Raw genomic sequence first — 16,821 nt, forward strand, 5'->3', positions numbered from 1 at the left:
ATTATCTTAGACGTCAAAGCTAAAACTAAATCTCCTAGAAAAATACAAAAGAAAAATATTTCTGATATTTGGATTTCTTATATGGGGCAGAGTAAATCATAAAATTAAGAAAAACAGACCTTTTAAGCTTTATTAAAATGAAAAAAAATTGTTCTTTGAATGTTTCCATTTAACAAAATGAAAAGGCAAACCCTATAAAGAGCCAAAAATTGTTGCAATTCAATATAAAACTCAATAATAAGAAATTCAAGAAGCCAATGATATTGGGGAGTAAAATGGCACTACCATTTTGGAAAAAGTTTAAGTTTTTAAAATTATTATTAAGCACTTATCATTAAACCCAGAAATCCCACTCCTACATATTTAACAAACAGAAATGAAAATATATTCCAATCAAATCCTTGTACATGGATTCTGATAATAGCATTACTCATAATGACAAAATTTGCAAATTAATACAAATGTCAACAGGCAAGCAGAAAACAAAATATACTGTATTTATACAATGGGACAGTAGTCAGTGGTAAAAGAGAATGGACTATTGATAAATGCAGAACTAGTCTGGATCTCAAGGAAATTAGATTCTGTGAAAAAAGTCAATCTCAAAAGAGTACAGACTCTATGACTTCATTTATGTAACATTCCTGAAATGACAAAATTATGGAGGAGAACAAAATAGTGGTTGCCAGGAGACAGGGATGGTGTGTGGGAGGGTTCAGAATAAAAAGGGGTAGCATGAGGGATTTCTTTAGAGTGATAGAATAATTCTGTATCCTGATTTAGTAGGTGGTTCTGCAAATCTCTATATAGGACAGAATTGCATAGAACTACATACACATGTATGAATACATGTAAAGAAATGGTAAAAGCTGAATATGGCATGTATTCTAGTTGAAAGTATCATCACAAATTGGATATCCTACTAGACTTGTATAAGATATCATCCATGAGAGAAACTGACTGAAGCATATACAAGAGTCTATGTAATAAATAGAGGTAACTACTGTTACACCAAACAATATGGACTAATTTCAAAATCATGTTGAATGAAAGAAGCCTTTTATAAAAGATTACATGTCATATGATTCAATTTATATAAGAAGGCAAATTAATTATGGTGAAAGAAAGCAGATCAATGTTCACATGGGCCAGCAGCAGAGAGAAATACAGACTGCAAAGCAATATGAAGGAGCTTTTGGAACGATTGAAATGTCCTGTGTTTTGATTGTGATGGTAGTTGTACAGGTTTGTACAACTCTCAAAACATGCAACATGGTACATTTTAGAATAATGCACTTTATTATATGTGAATTATTCTTCAATAAAATCCATAAGGTAAAATATAGGAGGGCGGGAAGGAGGAACCATTGGGGTGTTTCAATTATAATGTAGCAGCAATGTTTAATTTCTTGAGGGTCATAGTTTGAGGTTTCTATTTATAATTGTTTATACATTAAAAATTATAGAAATGTTTTAAATAGATAAGGGAAGGCAAGTTTTTTAGTCTCTGCATAAAGATATTTCAAAGATTTGTGGAAATAATATCAAAGATCACTTAGTTCGATTACATTCAACCAACTTCACTTGCATTTTGCAAAGTGGATGTTTTCTCTCTAATCAGGTCATAGGAAACTATCAGGAAAAATGAGTTTTGTGTTTGTTTCTGTTGACTAATATGGTCAGATTCTTTTTTTTAAAAATCATTATTTATATAAGGGATAGGGAAGTGTAAACCAGTAAATAATAATTAATAAAAACACATTACTACATTTATGGCATGCTATTATCTCATCTCACTATCTTTAAGCTTATTTTACTCTAATTTGTGGTTAAATTCCTAGTAAAAATTTGGGAGATGATTTTTACAATTAGCTGATTTCAACAGACACTGTGATTTTTGTAGACTGGATTCTCCAGAAGCAGACTCTGAAATGTGGAATTCAATGAATGTGATTTATTAGAAAGAAAGTATTTCCAAGAAAGACAAGTATAGAATGGGAGAATGAACCTGAGAAGTGAAAAAGGGCAAGTAAGTTTGTGCTATTGAATCCCACTGAGCTCATAAAGCAGTTTAGGTCATACTTCAGTGGAGTCCAAATCAGTTGTCCCAAACCAATCAGACATAGCTAAAGACTTCCCCTGAGAAGACGTAAATTTGCAGGCAATTCCAACTAACCCTGCACTTGCAGGGGAAGTAATCTCCAGGAGACTTAAGGGCAGCTCTCCCATTAAGGCACTCAGTGATGGCGGTTGGTAATAAAAGCACATTGGAGAGTAGTCTGCACAAAACTGGTGAAGGGATATGAGAAGACAGACAAAGCAACACCAGCATCTGCTCCAACCTTGGAAGCATTCATGCCTCACAATGGATTCTCTACACAGATTCTTCAAAATGATAACCAGTCATGATTGCAAAGGGGCAAATGCTACAAGAAAACAATTACTGTGATCAACTGTAGCCCCTGCTGTTGAAGCTATTGCCAAAGCTATAATTGACAGAAAATATTTCAAGCCTGATCAGGCAAAATCATTGCATTTTCAAAGATGAAACAACTATCTCTACTACCCATTGTAGTTTACCCTAACACTGGACCTACACTTCTATAGTTTGTGGTGCTCTCTTGAGTGACCTTCAGTACTGACATCCCTGAGCCTCTGGTGAACATTCACTTGTTTGGTAGTTGCTTGTTCACCGATCAATCATACATGGCAGCATGAAGAGGTGACCAGTGGATTCTCTGGGTTCCCAAACTTACCCTTCCTATCCATATTAAATATCTAATACTCTACCATCTCATGATGATCAACATTAAGAATTCCACTTATTTGCCAACTTATTGACTATAACAGGTATTTGAAAATGACCAGATGGCAGTGGTATATCTATTTTCAATATCTATTTTCAATATAAGTCTTAATGTGTCCCTTGGTGTTTCTCCAGAACTCTAGACATACTGAATTTAAAATTATGAGGACAGAAAACACACATTCTCCAAATTATTAATACTTCTTTGGAGTGAAGGTCAGAAGAAATATCCTTATTTCAACCCCTGGATTCCCAGACAAGTTTATTCCTTATTGCAGAGGCATAGAATTACATGATGGCCATTGATTTCTGGCATGTACTGTGCCTTGAACAGTATCCTAAACTCATAGGGTGCTATCTCTAAGTTGGCTCTTCCTTAAATAGTCTTTCCAATGTCTATCAAAATGGTAGCCCTGAGTGAATTACTATAAGGTACCAATGGGCCCCATGATTTCATATTCCTCATTGAAGGCAGATCCTTTGGCCAATACAATATCAATGTTAAATTATTAAATCAGATACTCTCTTAGCCCTTGGGTAGTGGTGCTATTCCAAGGTACTGTAGTAGAAAAACAGACCCTTACACAAAACACGTTGGTCTGTTCACAATGAACAAACCCTTTAAAAGTTTGAAAAGCTTTAATACAATCTGACACAATTTCTGGTGGATTTCTTTGAGGTATATATTGAGATACAGGGTTGGATAATGCATCATACGATTTAGATTTTTAGTAATGACTATAGCCAGATCAGCCTTGGTAAGAGGAAGAATATGTTGTTGGATCCATGCCTAGACCTACATCTACTCAATTTGGGGGCCCATTGATAAATCACTGAATAGAGGCTGGCTGAAATCTATGTGATAAATATGTTTGTCCTCTGGTATTTAGTGCCTCTTTTGTAGTGGATGATCTAGTTTATGCATTAACTTGAGATTCAGCCTTACTCACTCCATGGCCTATTCAATTCTGCCTTGGAATCTTGGAGACAATACAGATCACACATAAATTGCGCTAATCCAGAAAAAGAAAGCCAGGATATTTATACCCCATTACCTATCAGTCATTGTTTAAGGGTTACATTTTAGGAGATATAAATTCCCTGTTATTCAAGATTCTCAGTACACAGGGGCACAATGAAGTCTGGGAGGCTAGAATAAGAGTCTGACAAAAAGACTCAGGTTCTAAAAGTCCATAAGTGTGAAAATGGTAGAGGCATCAGAGTAATCACAGGTGGAGCACTGATATCATCTGCGATAATTATATTTAAATGTTTTTTAGAAATTTCTAAATATATTCAAAACACTGACAGTTTCAATAGAATAAAGCAATAATTTTAGTGGATATAACTGATTAATAATTGTTTTTTTTTTTCAAACATCAGGGAAGAGCGCAAACGCAGTCCCCCACTACCACAAATTATGCAGTCGAGTTTCCCACATTTGGGGAAATCGCAGGGGTCAGCACATCCAGAGTGCAATGGATAAGCCTCGCCCTGGGAAAACCACCTTCTTGATCATGGTATCTCCCCTGCCAGGTAAGTATAATAATTGTTTTGATTATCTCTACTCTTTTTGATTAAATAAAATATAAAGTTTTTCCAAATGGATACTAGAAAGCCATATAGGCCTCTCATGATTTTATATATGTCAACAGCCAGTTGATGTGTTTGTAGAGTCCCATAATAACAAGATCTTGCTCACATGGAATACAAGCCTTAAACAGAAAACAGAGAAGTTGGTCAAAGAAAATGAAAGAGAAAAGGGCATGTAGAAATCTTAATTAAAGGTCAACTCAACAGTAATTTACCCCAAATAGACATACAGTCAAGTCAGCAATAGAAATCAGCTATGACTTCAATGTATTCAAAATATTTGATTCTATGACAAATTGATTAGGAAATAACGCAATAGTGTTTGGATCAATTAGTAGGAATAGTTTCATAAACATAAGATGTTTGAAAGAATATCAGAGATGTGATTATACATTATCAACTTTATCAAATATTCCCAGTTATGTTCCAAATGAACTGATTTATTCTCACATCAAAAGTGTTCACCTTTCTAAAAATTCCTATCATCTTCTGATATTGGTAAATCTTTAATTTCTACTCAATAAAAAGTATGATATAGCAGATTATTTTAATGTTACTATGAAGTAAATCAAATATAGAAAATAATATATGCAATATTTTTGTGGTTTACAACTCAGAAATAAATGAATATACCTATTCTCAAATTAGGTTAAGAAACAGAACCATACCAAACCGTTGCAATCTTTGTGTGCCAATCTTTAATTTTAGGCTACCCATTTCACCCAAGAAGTACCACCTATTCTGTATTTTTGTTTTCTAGTTCTTTACCTTTCTTTGCTTTTATTTTTAACCAAAGGTCTAGATATTCCTTTATGTCTAAATGTATTATTTTGTAACTTGTCTTTACATTCAACATTGTATTTGTGATTTTAGATTTGTGATAATTACCAATTTAGGTCTTAGCTGTGGTTTAATCCTTTTCATTACTAAATGGTGGCCCAATATATTAATATTGAACAATAAATTTATACATATTCCCACTGTGGATAGTTGTTACTTTTTTAAGATTTTGTTATTTATAAAGAAAGCTGTTATAAGCAGTATTATTCATGGCTTTGGAAGACAAACAAAATTAGAATTGATGGCCAGGAACCAAATGTCTGGGGACCAAGACACTTTATCATATGCAGATGAACCAAAATGTGTTTGGAAAAAAGAAGAGAAATGTATGCACTTGGAAAAGGTAAACTCACTGCTGTGGCACATGGAGACATAAGAAATACTATAAGATATTTCTCAACAAAGAAAGAAGAAATGTCCACCATCACAAAACTATACCATTAAGAACTGAAGATAGAAGAAAGTTTCCAAAAGCATTGTTTTAAGCATAGAAAAAAATAATGAACTTGAAAAGAATGATCAGGTAATAAATAAGTCTTATAGGAGATCCATCAACCACACCTTATGGTTTAACTTCAAAGGTTGTGCCGTTGAGACGAGGCAAGCTGAGGCACAGAATTTCATGTCTTCTAAACAGTAACCATATATGAGTAAAAAATTATATCACTGTTGTCGTCAAAGGCTCAGAAGGCTCAGAATATTCTTTGACCTGTTATCATTGCTGCACATTCAAAAAAATATATGAAGGAGAAAACTAAACGTGAGTTCTTATAAATTACATTGAATCACTGTGAATCTGCCACAGGGGTGATTTCCTTGTTCCAAATGGCATTCATTCTCATTGTGAAAGTAGTTCATCTATTTACCATAATAAACATAAAAGCATATGTAAATACATAATAATACTTTTCTGTGGGTGGAATGTGTCTAACAAACAGCTCAGAATTACAGCTCAGGTTTTTCATTTTAATTTGCAAATGATAACTAGTCTATTAAAAATTTTAGCAATAAGCTCCTAATTGTATATTAACTACCAATCTCTATATTCTGAGAAGGTAAAGAAAAAAATCTAATGTGAAGGAGATATCAAGTTTTTTCATAATAAAACTGGCTCCAGTAACTCTCAGATTTTTCGCTTAAAACTTATGAGTATTAGTAGGGAACAGTCTACGTACCATACGTAAGACTGTTATCTTTGCATTTAGGGGCCTAGAGCCTGAAATCCACAGGTAGTCAGGAAGGGAAGATGGATGTGAATTAAGAAATGGGGAGCTAGAGCTCACAAGATCAATTTATAACCCATGAGGAGACACTGGAACCCATGTAGATATTTCATCATCCTCAAGCTTTCAACTTCAATGACGGTGATATCCTGCAGAACATGCTTGTGCCTCTCATCACAGAGTTAAGCATGCACCTAATCCAGCAGTAATAGAAGCTAGAGGCTCTGGAGGCAATTGGAGGAGCTGCAAATTCTGTTGATGTCCCTCAACAACTGGGTGAGCTAGTAGATTAAGAAAATGCACGTGTGAACTACAACAGAGCTTGCTGCACTTTTCTTAACCATCTGAGTATAAAAATAATATGGATGTTGATATCCTTCTACCTTCCAAATCTTGCAAAAATGTCTCTTTTGGTCCAGGATAACTGGGAGTTATTCTGGGAAAGGAATTATGGGAAATAGTTCTAGCTTTGTTAAGTTGAAATAGTAAAAATCCACCAAACTGTTTGAGAAAGTGAATAGCTACAGTGTAATATCAGATATGTTGCAGGAGAGAGACATGCTGATATGAGTGGCCCAATTAGGATTTATACATTTAGATTCAAATGAGTTATATATACTTGCATGGCCTGAAAAGGGTGGTCTTTCATTGGCAAAGAAATTAAGTGAAATCTTAAAAAAAAAAAAAAAAACGTGAATTATCATTGGGGAAAATATAATAAACTTGCTGTTAGATTTCCACTTTTAGAATAGCAATGTATGGAACTCTGAAGACTTACTCCCCAGGGGGAAAATGGTGAAAATTATTAAAAATCAACAATTTAAAATTTCTGGAATTGTCCTAATGGTTTACACCACATGAAGAAATATTCAAGAAAATTTGTTAAATCCTTGTAAGAACAGTGAGACTCTCTGGCACCTGAGTCATGACCCACTTCCTCCCTCCTCTCTTCCATCTCAGCACAATGACAAAAGGTCCTATGTGGGAAAGGGTGACCAAATAAAGAGGACTTTCTTGGCCTTCCAGATCCCTGTCAAAGGATTTGGTATTTCACGAGGAGGAGCAGCTGGCAGTTCCCAGTTATCCTGGACCACAAGAGATGTTCTTGAAAGATTTGGAAGGTAGAAGTATATCACCACCCCCAGCCCCACCTTCAAATTAGAGTGTAAATTCTTACAGATTGCTGCTGAAATATTGGAGGCTTTCTTCCCTCTAGCCAGCCCATGACAATAGGGCAGATGCTTAACCTTAGGCATGGAAAATTGAGAACATCAGGATCCAGGATGCCTTTAGGGAGAGGTTCCATGCCAGGAGAGGCAAGCTGAGGAAATTCAGAGGCTCTAATCCCAGCACAGCACCCTGCTCATAAAAGCAAGTATGGCTCCAAAAGGAAGCACTCTCCTGGTTCTGAAAATAAAAACAAAAACAAACAAAACAAAAAAATTACAAGAACTTTCTTTTAAAACTACCTCTGCAAAAAATCTGCAGTTAGGTAGATCAGATGGTGTAGCAATTTGTGCCACAGGAAATCTTTGATAACAATATAACAATCACATGATAAATAGTGGAGCCTAGAATCTGCTTGTGAAACCAATAGAGGCAGGTGGTTCCACAGAATGATTGGGGAATGAGACAGTCAAAGACAGTCCTGATGAAACCACCAACATCCAAGAGTTTCATATTGTCCCTATGCACAAAGCTGCATCCTCTGAGAAGTGACATCAGAGACTAAGCATTCAGGGAAAAATGAACTTTGCTAAAATGGTCTAGCCAAGGCACTAAACAAATAAACAAGCAAATGACATTAAAGACAAGAACTGGTGTGGAGGGTGGGAACTGGTATCTTATATTGCTAAAATATTTTATCATATGCAGAAAAACAAAAAAAAAGCAATGGAAAGTGCTTGTGAGAGGGATCAGATGTTAGATTTAAGAGACAAGACTTCAAAGAAGTCATATTTTTTTAAAGAAAGTAAAGGAAGGCATGATGACAATGTTTTATCAAATACAGAAAATAAGATAATTATGGTAAAAAGAGCAAAATGAAAATATCACAGTTAAAAATTCCGGATGAAATAAAAAACTCATTACAGAGGCTCATCAGGCCGGGCGCGGTGGCTCACGCCTGTAATCCTAGCACTTTGGGAGGTTGAGGCCAGCGGATTCTTTGAGCTCAGGAGTTCGAGACCAGCCTGAGCAAGAGCGAAACCTCATCTCTCCTAAAAAAAAATAGAAAGAAATTAGCTGGACAACTATAAAATATATATATATATATATATATATATATATATATATATATATATATATATATATATATATAAAATTAGCTGGGCATGGTGGCGCATGCCTGTAGTCCCAACTACTCGGGAGGGTGAGGCAGTAGAATTGCTTGAGCCCAGGAGTTTGAGGTTGCTGTGAGCTAGGGTGACGCCATGGCACTCTAGCCCAGGCAACAACAGAGTGAGACTCTGTCTCAAAAGTAAAAAAAAAAAAAGAGAGAGGCTTATCAGTTAATTTGAGACCTAAATGTTTTAAGAATTCAAGTTCTTATAATTTAGGTACATCTTTGGCTACCAAGAGTATTGGTTTAATAAAAAGATCTATGCCCTCTTAGTTAACAGCATTAAGTATAATACAAGCATATGTTTTTATTCTGCTTGTGTATGTCATTCCTAAATTTATACAAGTTTGCTGATCTAAGAGCTACATTTTATCTACTAGATGTATAATATTATAAAAAATGTAAATTCATGTTTAATTAAATTGAATCATTATTCTTACAAACTTTATTTCAACAGTAATATGTTTTGTAATATGTCATCTTGAAGATAGTTTTCAAGATCTTTGGATAACATCTCAGATCTATTCTAAGTTGGAAAAATGAATATTCATTGAGTATGTAAATAATTTTAAAGCATGATAGAATACTGATGCATTAATTACTAAGCATAATTTTAAGTTCGTGTGTTTTTTGCATCTTCCTTTTGTAGGGTACAGGGAGATCACATACATATTTGGGTATGTTAATGAATGGGTACATTTATTATTAATATTTTACATTGAGAAGTTATAGTCTTAAAAAGTATATGGCTATAAAGAATTGTGACATGAAGAAGTATATGGCTATAAAAAGTTGTTCATAAACTCTGCGAGTCTTTACAAAATGCTAGTGTATAATAATTGAAATTACCCACATCCTAGTTTTCTTTATGAAACTGAAGTTACTATTGATAAAAGTGATAATCAATATTTGTGAATAAGTCTTTACTAGGAGCAGTACTGTCAGAGAAAAAAATTATTTGTAACACATGCAGGGTGTGTTTCATTAAAAAAAATAGAGTAAAGTGATTGGTTGTTTCAGAATGAGAAAGAGGACAAAAGCTGAATGGATTCAGAAAGTTGTAAGAGTTCATAGAAAACGAATTTATTTGTCATGGTCAAAGCTAGCTAAATTTCATTTATAAAGTTTTCTAAAAAGTGATTTTTGTTTTAAAATTATAGTGATAAAAGTTATAATTTGATTTTAGTTCTGTTAGAAAAATAAAATTTTCTTGAATTATTGGTCTGTTCTAAGTAGGGAAATGTAAAAAAAAAGACACAATTACCTCTGAGTAATCTGCCTAGGAGGTAGAAATTGTGTGTCTTATGAGAAAAATGTCCTGTGTTTAATGTTGACTTTTTTCATGCCATTGATTATTTAAGAGAACAAAATCTTCTAGCTTTCGAAAGAACTAAGGTTCTTTCCTATCATGTTACCTCTTATGTTTATTTTTTAAATTTTATTGGCACTTGTTTAAATAGGTAGCCAAGTATTGTTTCTCACTAAATCATGAAATTGTTTAACCAAATGGTGAAACCCCCTGACAACTTTTGATATTTTGCCTTTCCCAAATCAGACCCAAAATGATATCTTTTGCACTTAAAACTGTCTTTGAGATTCTCAGGGGTTCCTAGGAATATCACAAAAGATTTGTTCTTTTACCTTGTAAAAAGGGAGATGCTATAAATAATTAGGTTTATTTGATATGAGTTGCAGGGGAGGTGTTATCAAATCAGAAGAGGTGCTTACTCTTTCTGGGTTAAATTTATATGGTAAAATGTTACTAATATAAATATTGCAGAAATGCTGTAAAGTTTCTCAGGGTTTGTCAGTGCACTTCCTGTTCATGATATGGTTCTATTTATCAGAGTCCGTATATTAGACAATAGTATAGTATTATCAGTTGATTTTTAATATATTATTTAGTCACAATTATACTTTTTAAATTAGATTCAATATATTTTAGTGTTTTTTTTAAACTGGTGATTCACATTACTTATGTTTCATTAATAGATAGATGTTTAAAATCTCATTCAGACTTATTGAATCTTTTGCTTGACAATCTTGTTATATTTTTGGTATGTTCTAGCTATACAATTGGTTATTAATGATATTTATATCTCTGGATATATTCAAATTACTTCCAAATGGTTCAGAAAAATGAGTAAACACACACGCGCGCGCGCGCACACACACACACACTTGTATAATGAAAAGGAGAAAAAGAGATTAATGGAAAAGCAAATAGAATAAAATATTAACAATAGATGAATCTGGGTAAAGGGTATACAAGTGTTCCTTTATTATTTGTACTTGCAACTTCTTGTATAAATTTGAAAGTATTTCCAAATAAAAGTAAAAAATAAAACAAAACAAAAAAGACAATTATTTTGACTTCTTTGTCAGGAAATTCATCGATATTCATTTATTTGGTTTTAGCCATTGGAGTTTTATTTTGTTCTTTTAGTGGTGAGATATATTTTGGTGACATATTTTTTTATTCTTTGTGTTCCTTGAAGCTTTGTGTTGCAGTCTTCCCCTTTGAGGAAGCAATCACCTTCTCCAGTCTTTACTGACTTGCTTTGGGTGAGAAAGCCCTTTACCCGTATGCCCTACTTGAGATTCTGAGGTCTTTCAGTCATTTTCTCTGGATATGCCAGCTCTACTTCTTGCAATTGCTCTTAGGGCAACAGTCTTAGAATTCTGTGCCTTTTCTCAATCTTTCAAAGCCAAGCTTGGCAATGAGGGCCTACTGTATAATTTTCCTAAGGTAGTGCACCTTTGAAATGTTCAGGGTTGTGTGCTTTCTCCCAAAACAGCTTAGTTAAGATGGATGCTAAGATCCATATCTGCTGTTGATATCCGTATGCTGTCTGCAAGAACTTGTGTGGTCTGTGCATGGGGACACACAGGATGCTATTCACAGGGGATACACGGGGTGTTGTGATCAGGCATTGACTGATGGGAGGGGTGTTTATGGGCAAGTCTTCCTGCATGGTTCATGAGCAGGCCTCTTGATGGAGTTCTCTAGCTGGTTAGCGGGATTTGTGGTTGGCTGTTGAGAATTACCTACCAGTTGCTTTGCAATCCTACTCTTTCTCCCTGGTCCTAGCTGCCCCCAGGTAGTTCAGCCATCCTGATCTCCTCGATCATGTAGGTTGGATGAGACAGAAGTTAGCCTGCTGGACAGCATCTTGCAAGACTGGGAAAGATAAGTGCTCTCTTTGCTCTTACTTTTTTCCCTGTGGGAGAAATTGCAGGCTGAGGTAAGCTCCTATGGCACTAATCTGTGACATCTTGAGAGAAGGCTGATACAAATAAAGTGAACCTGTTCTTATTACCCTCTTTAATGCATCCAGTGTCAGATTTTTTTGCTCCAGCAGGGTGTGTTACCTCTCAGATAGACTCCTTGGGTCCCACAAAACTATACTCATGCATGGGTGATTAGTGTTTTTATGTGGGGAAACGAGTTAAAATCTACTATTCCACCATGTTGCTGACCTAAAAAAAAATGCCGCTGAATAGCTTTGTATTCTCTCCAGTTAGAGAGAAATTTTTAAATCTCCAAGGGCGTTGTTTAGAATTACCTATTTAGCAAAATGTGCATATATGTTGTGCAGGTATGTACATGTGCATTTTTTGACAACCAAAAGGTATAATGTAGGAAAAAACTTTTCAAATTTTCACGGTTTTAATTCTTTCATATTTGTGCATATAGGGAGCTATTCTAGCTATCTCCAGAAGAATGAATACGTGAATACATGACATAGCAGAAAGGAGATTCACTCTTGTACAAATTGTAATATAGAGCAGATAGAGAATCTGAAGGAAATGAGCTGAAGTATCCACAGAAATCCTCCAAAACATTGTACAAAAGCTCCCATTACCCTGATAGCCACAAACCTATTCTTTTTGTGAATCTCATGTTACTTGGAACTTAAGATTGTCTTGAATTTTGTTAGCTAACAAGTTTATTCACAATAAATTATCTTTGTTTATGTTAGAATTGGTTTCCAGTTGACAGAGTTGCTAGGGGGATAACAGTCTTTCTTATTTAGTTCCCGATTGCTGAAAGGAATGTATTTTCATGTCTGAGTTTGAATACTATATTCTAGTAGTTTTCTACTAATGGCCTGCATCTGCTAGAGATCCCCTTGTCCCCTAAGGTAGGAGAAAACTTGATTTTTTATGGTTTTAACAAATGTGAAATTATTATTCTCACAAAACATTTGGGAAGTTGGCATTGGCACAAAAAGAGGTCATCTTACTGAGAACAAAGTAACTACTTATTAACAATTTTATTAATTGTGTGGTGAATAGGAAGCAACATATTGAATGTTTTCTCTCCTATGGGATAAATTGTTTATATGCATTTTTATATGAAAAATTGGTTAGGGATTTATTTGTTCAAACAGAACATCTAATTTTCACAATGAATATCTGATATTAAGTGGGAGGTGGCTACATTTAGTTCTGGCTATCTTTTTAATGGCAAATAGTAACAGAGAAGGTTTAAAAAAAGTCATTGTTTCAGGAAATTAGCTATATATACCCCAAACCTCAGGTCAAATAGTCCACATCTGCTCCCCTTCTCCATTCCTTAAATGCTAAGAGATTCTGTGTTTGGTTGCCTTCTTTCTAATTTGAAAAGAAAATGTATTCCATTGCATAATGCTGATGCCAGAATATTTCAGAGAGGACAAGCAGTCAATCATGAAAGAGTTATAGTCATATTAGAAACACAGAGAGGGGTTAGAAACAGATTTGTGATTGTTATAGAATCAGGCCTCAGAATCACGTAGTTCAATTGGATTCACACAAAATGAACAATGTTCTGTGTGTCCTAATCAGCTCAGCAGACTCTCACACCAAACTTGTCTCTTTCCTTCACTATCACCACATTCCAATCTATTTTCCGCACACAGTAAAGACAAAGCTTTCCAGAGTATAAACCCAATTATTTTACTTCCTAATGCATATCCTTTTCAAAGCACCCACCTGCCCTCTAGCTAATTTCCACACTTTTTTCCTCAAGTATATATGCTTTCTTGGTTTATATTAAGAATTATAGTCATTAAAATAAAGTTTTAAACATTTGGAGAAATAGAAAAAAAAAAAAAAAACAGGTCTGGAACCAAAGTGTAGAAGGAATGGCCATTTAAGAGATTCAAACACTAAAACATGGAGGCAGGAAGATCAATGGAGCTCAGGAGTCCGAGACCAGCCTGAGCAAGAGCGAGACCCCAGCTCAATAAAGAAAACAAAAAACACGCACACAAAAAACCCCACAAACTAAAACAGCATCATTAACCAAGAAATCTTCAGGAAGTAAAGAGTGTTCAGGGCAATGTAAATAGAAAACCAGTAGCAAGCACCAATAAGAAGTAGGGACCTACATGAAGGAATTCACCTCACTTAGACATATAATTTTGCATATGCAGTCCAAGAAAATATATACCTGGCTTGGATGGATGGTTTGTATTCAGAGATAAATGTTTTGAAATACAGACACTGAATAAATATTAAGGAAAGTACACACGCATTAAATTCATGGTGATGAAATATGGGAAACTAAGAAAATATAATGAAGCTAATGCAATATTCCTTTTTTTGGAAAATTTATAATTCAAGTGCACATACCAAATAGATCAAAGGTATCATCAGCTTGATTATGGAAACAATCGAGGCTGTGGTATGCAATAGAGAGAATACTGAAATATAAATTTACATATATGACCTTTGAAATTGACTCAGACACTGTCTAGTGTTATGACCATATATAATGCAATGAAACATTCTTAAATATATTATTTGCATCTGAATATTATTTGCATCTGAAGAAAACAAAGTGGTGAAAGAAAGTGATTAGTTATGGAGTCAGATACAATTGTTTCTAAAACAATCTATCACTTGCTGTACGATTTTGGTTTTACTTCTTTATTTTCTAGTATATAAAATAAGGCTACTAATAATTTAAGTTCATTAAATATTATTCCTCCTTTCCTTTTTCTGTAAAATAGAAATATCACCTATTTTACTCATGCATCTCATAGAAATATGAGGTTAATAAAAAGTAAAATTATTTCTATTAATTTTAATGTTTGTATGAATTAATTTTATACCACTTTGATTTGTTGTCTTAGATATATTATCATTCAAAAATACACTTATTCCAGATAATCAACAGATAACAAATAATAATCATTATTGGAAATTAGAGTTGCAGGGATTGTGAAATACAGGATATGCATGGTTTTCTCAGCCATGAAGGATCATTTGGACATTTTCCAGAGGTCAAGTGGGTCCTTTTAAACATGTATTAATCAGGAATTAATATGATGAGAATTATAATTTAGAAAGTTTGGACACAATGTAAAAAATAGACTGTACTATGACAATTCTGAAGCAAGAAGCACATTTAGTGGCTGTGGCAAAACATAGCAAAAAAATGACAATGTCCAAAACTAAAAATTAGAAATGAAGATAAAAGATATGGATTCAGTCTTGGTGATCTTGCTGACTGAGGAATGGAAAGTTAGCAAGAATAGGAAAGATTTCTACGATGGTCCCAGAAAGCAATTTTCAGGATGGCATTCTAGAATCACTCAGACCACTTTCTGGAATAATAGCAAGATTCATACTGCTGGAAATAGGAAGTGTGGTAAGAACCAGGGATGGTCCACAACCTTGCTACTGTAAATGTGCCCCATGGACCAGCAGCTTTGGTTTCACCAGGAGGTGTATTAGGATTTCAGAGCCATGGGCCCTCCCTTACTAAATCTGATTTAGAATTTTCATGGGATCCCCAACTGACCCAGGTGATAATTGGAAACAAGGGCTGGAATTGGGGGTGCACCCTCTTCACTATCACTGGTAGCCATTCCTCACTTGGGGAATTTGTGTTTTTTATCTCTGCAACTTTTGGTTATACTTTTCTAGACATCCTGGGTTCTGGGAATGGAGGAAAACACTGCTACCACCGGATACAGTACATGCTCCACTAAAATTAAAACTGCTACTGCTAATGCTCATTTTGGACTTTTGTCATAGCAGACATGCAGGTAGAGAAAGGAGTTACTTTCCAGTCAAGGGAAATGGGCTTTTTTTTATTGTTATACTGGCGGTAGTGTTTCTGTCACATAATGTAAGCAGTATTTTTAATATACAGTGGATTCTATAAGTGTGTTTTTGAATTCATAACTGTAGCAATGGTGGCCTGACAAAACATTGTAATCAAGGGGTTATAGACACCAGAGATAAAGTTCTGAGTTACCCACTGCTCAAGTGACATAAACAGTCAGAACTACAGCTGAGAATAAGGAATTTTAGAATGGATGGTACAGAAAGGAGATGATGAACACGGATCATAGATTTGGAATTAATTGCATTAATCAACAGGGAATGTGGCTTACTCCAGTAAACATTCTTTTGTCTTTTTGGGGGCGGTGACTACATACTGTTTTAGAGAATCACTGATAGTTCAGTGTAAATTTATGTGGTATGTATGACTGGATCTGAGTGGTGCAAAGATGGACTGTAGCAGATCCTGAGTCTGATCCATCCACATTCCCTGCACCCTTCCCATTTCCATCTACACCTGCCCAACTTCCAGCTATCCTAATTTATGTGTATTTGCCTAAAGATTTTTCTGGAAACTGTAGTCCTCTCTTTTTGCAAATAAGCCAAAGGTAGTGGGGAATGAACAACTTTAGAGGCAGTTATCTACAAGGTGATGGAAAAATATCCCCAGTATCTTGCAGCGCTAGTTGGACAACTGAATTATACATTTTATCCTGATTCTAAGGATTAGCCAACAGATTTTACCTCCAGAAACAGTAGTTACTTACCTGTTTTTGCCTTTCTTCCCATTTTTCATCTCACATTCACACTCATCTACCACTACTTCCTGAGATCCCCTCACATATTAGCACCTAACTCGTTTCAGAAGACTATAAACCAACATAGATGCCATCAGCATATAGTTACTCTGTATCCATAAAATTAAAAAAAAAAGTGCTGAGACTTGATACAACACAGAA

At 34.7% G+C, this 16,821-nt stretch overlaps 1 long non-coding RNA gene and 1 other non-coding gene across 2 annotated transcripts in view; both read right to left on the minus strand.

Annotated features, from left to right (window-relative positions):
* The window catches only part of LOC123649113, a 226,587-nt gene that overhangs the window by 42,239 nt on the left and 167,527 nt on the right, over positions 1-16,821 (minus strand). The window lies entirely within an intron of this gene.
* Positions 4,187-4,350, minus strand: LOC123649590. Its single transcript, XR_006739084.1, has one exon. It is a non-coding gene; the product is annotated as a U1 spliceosomal RNA (small nuclear RNA).

This window comes from Lemur catta, chromosome 13 (assembly GCF_020740605.2).
Source record: "Lemur catta isolate mLemCat1 chromosome 13, mLemCat1.pri, whole genome shotgun sequence".
Lineage (NCBI taxonomy): Eukaryota > Metazoa > Chordata > Mammalia > Primates > Lemuridae > Lemur > Lemur catta.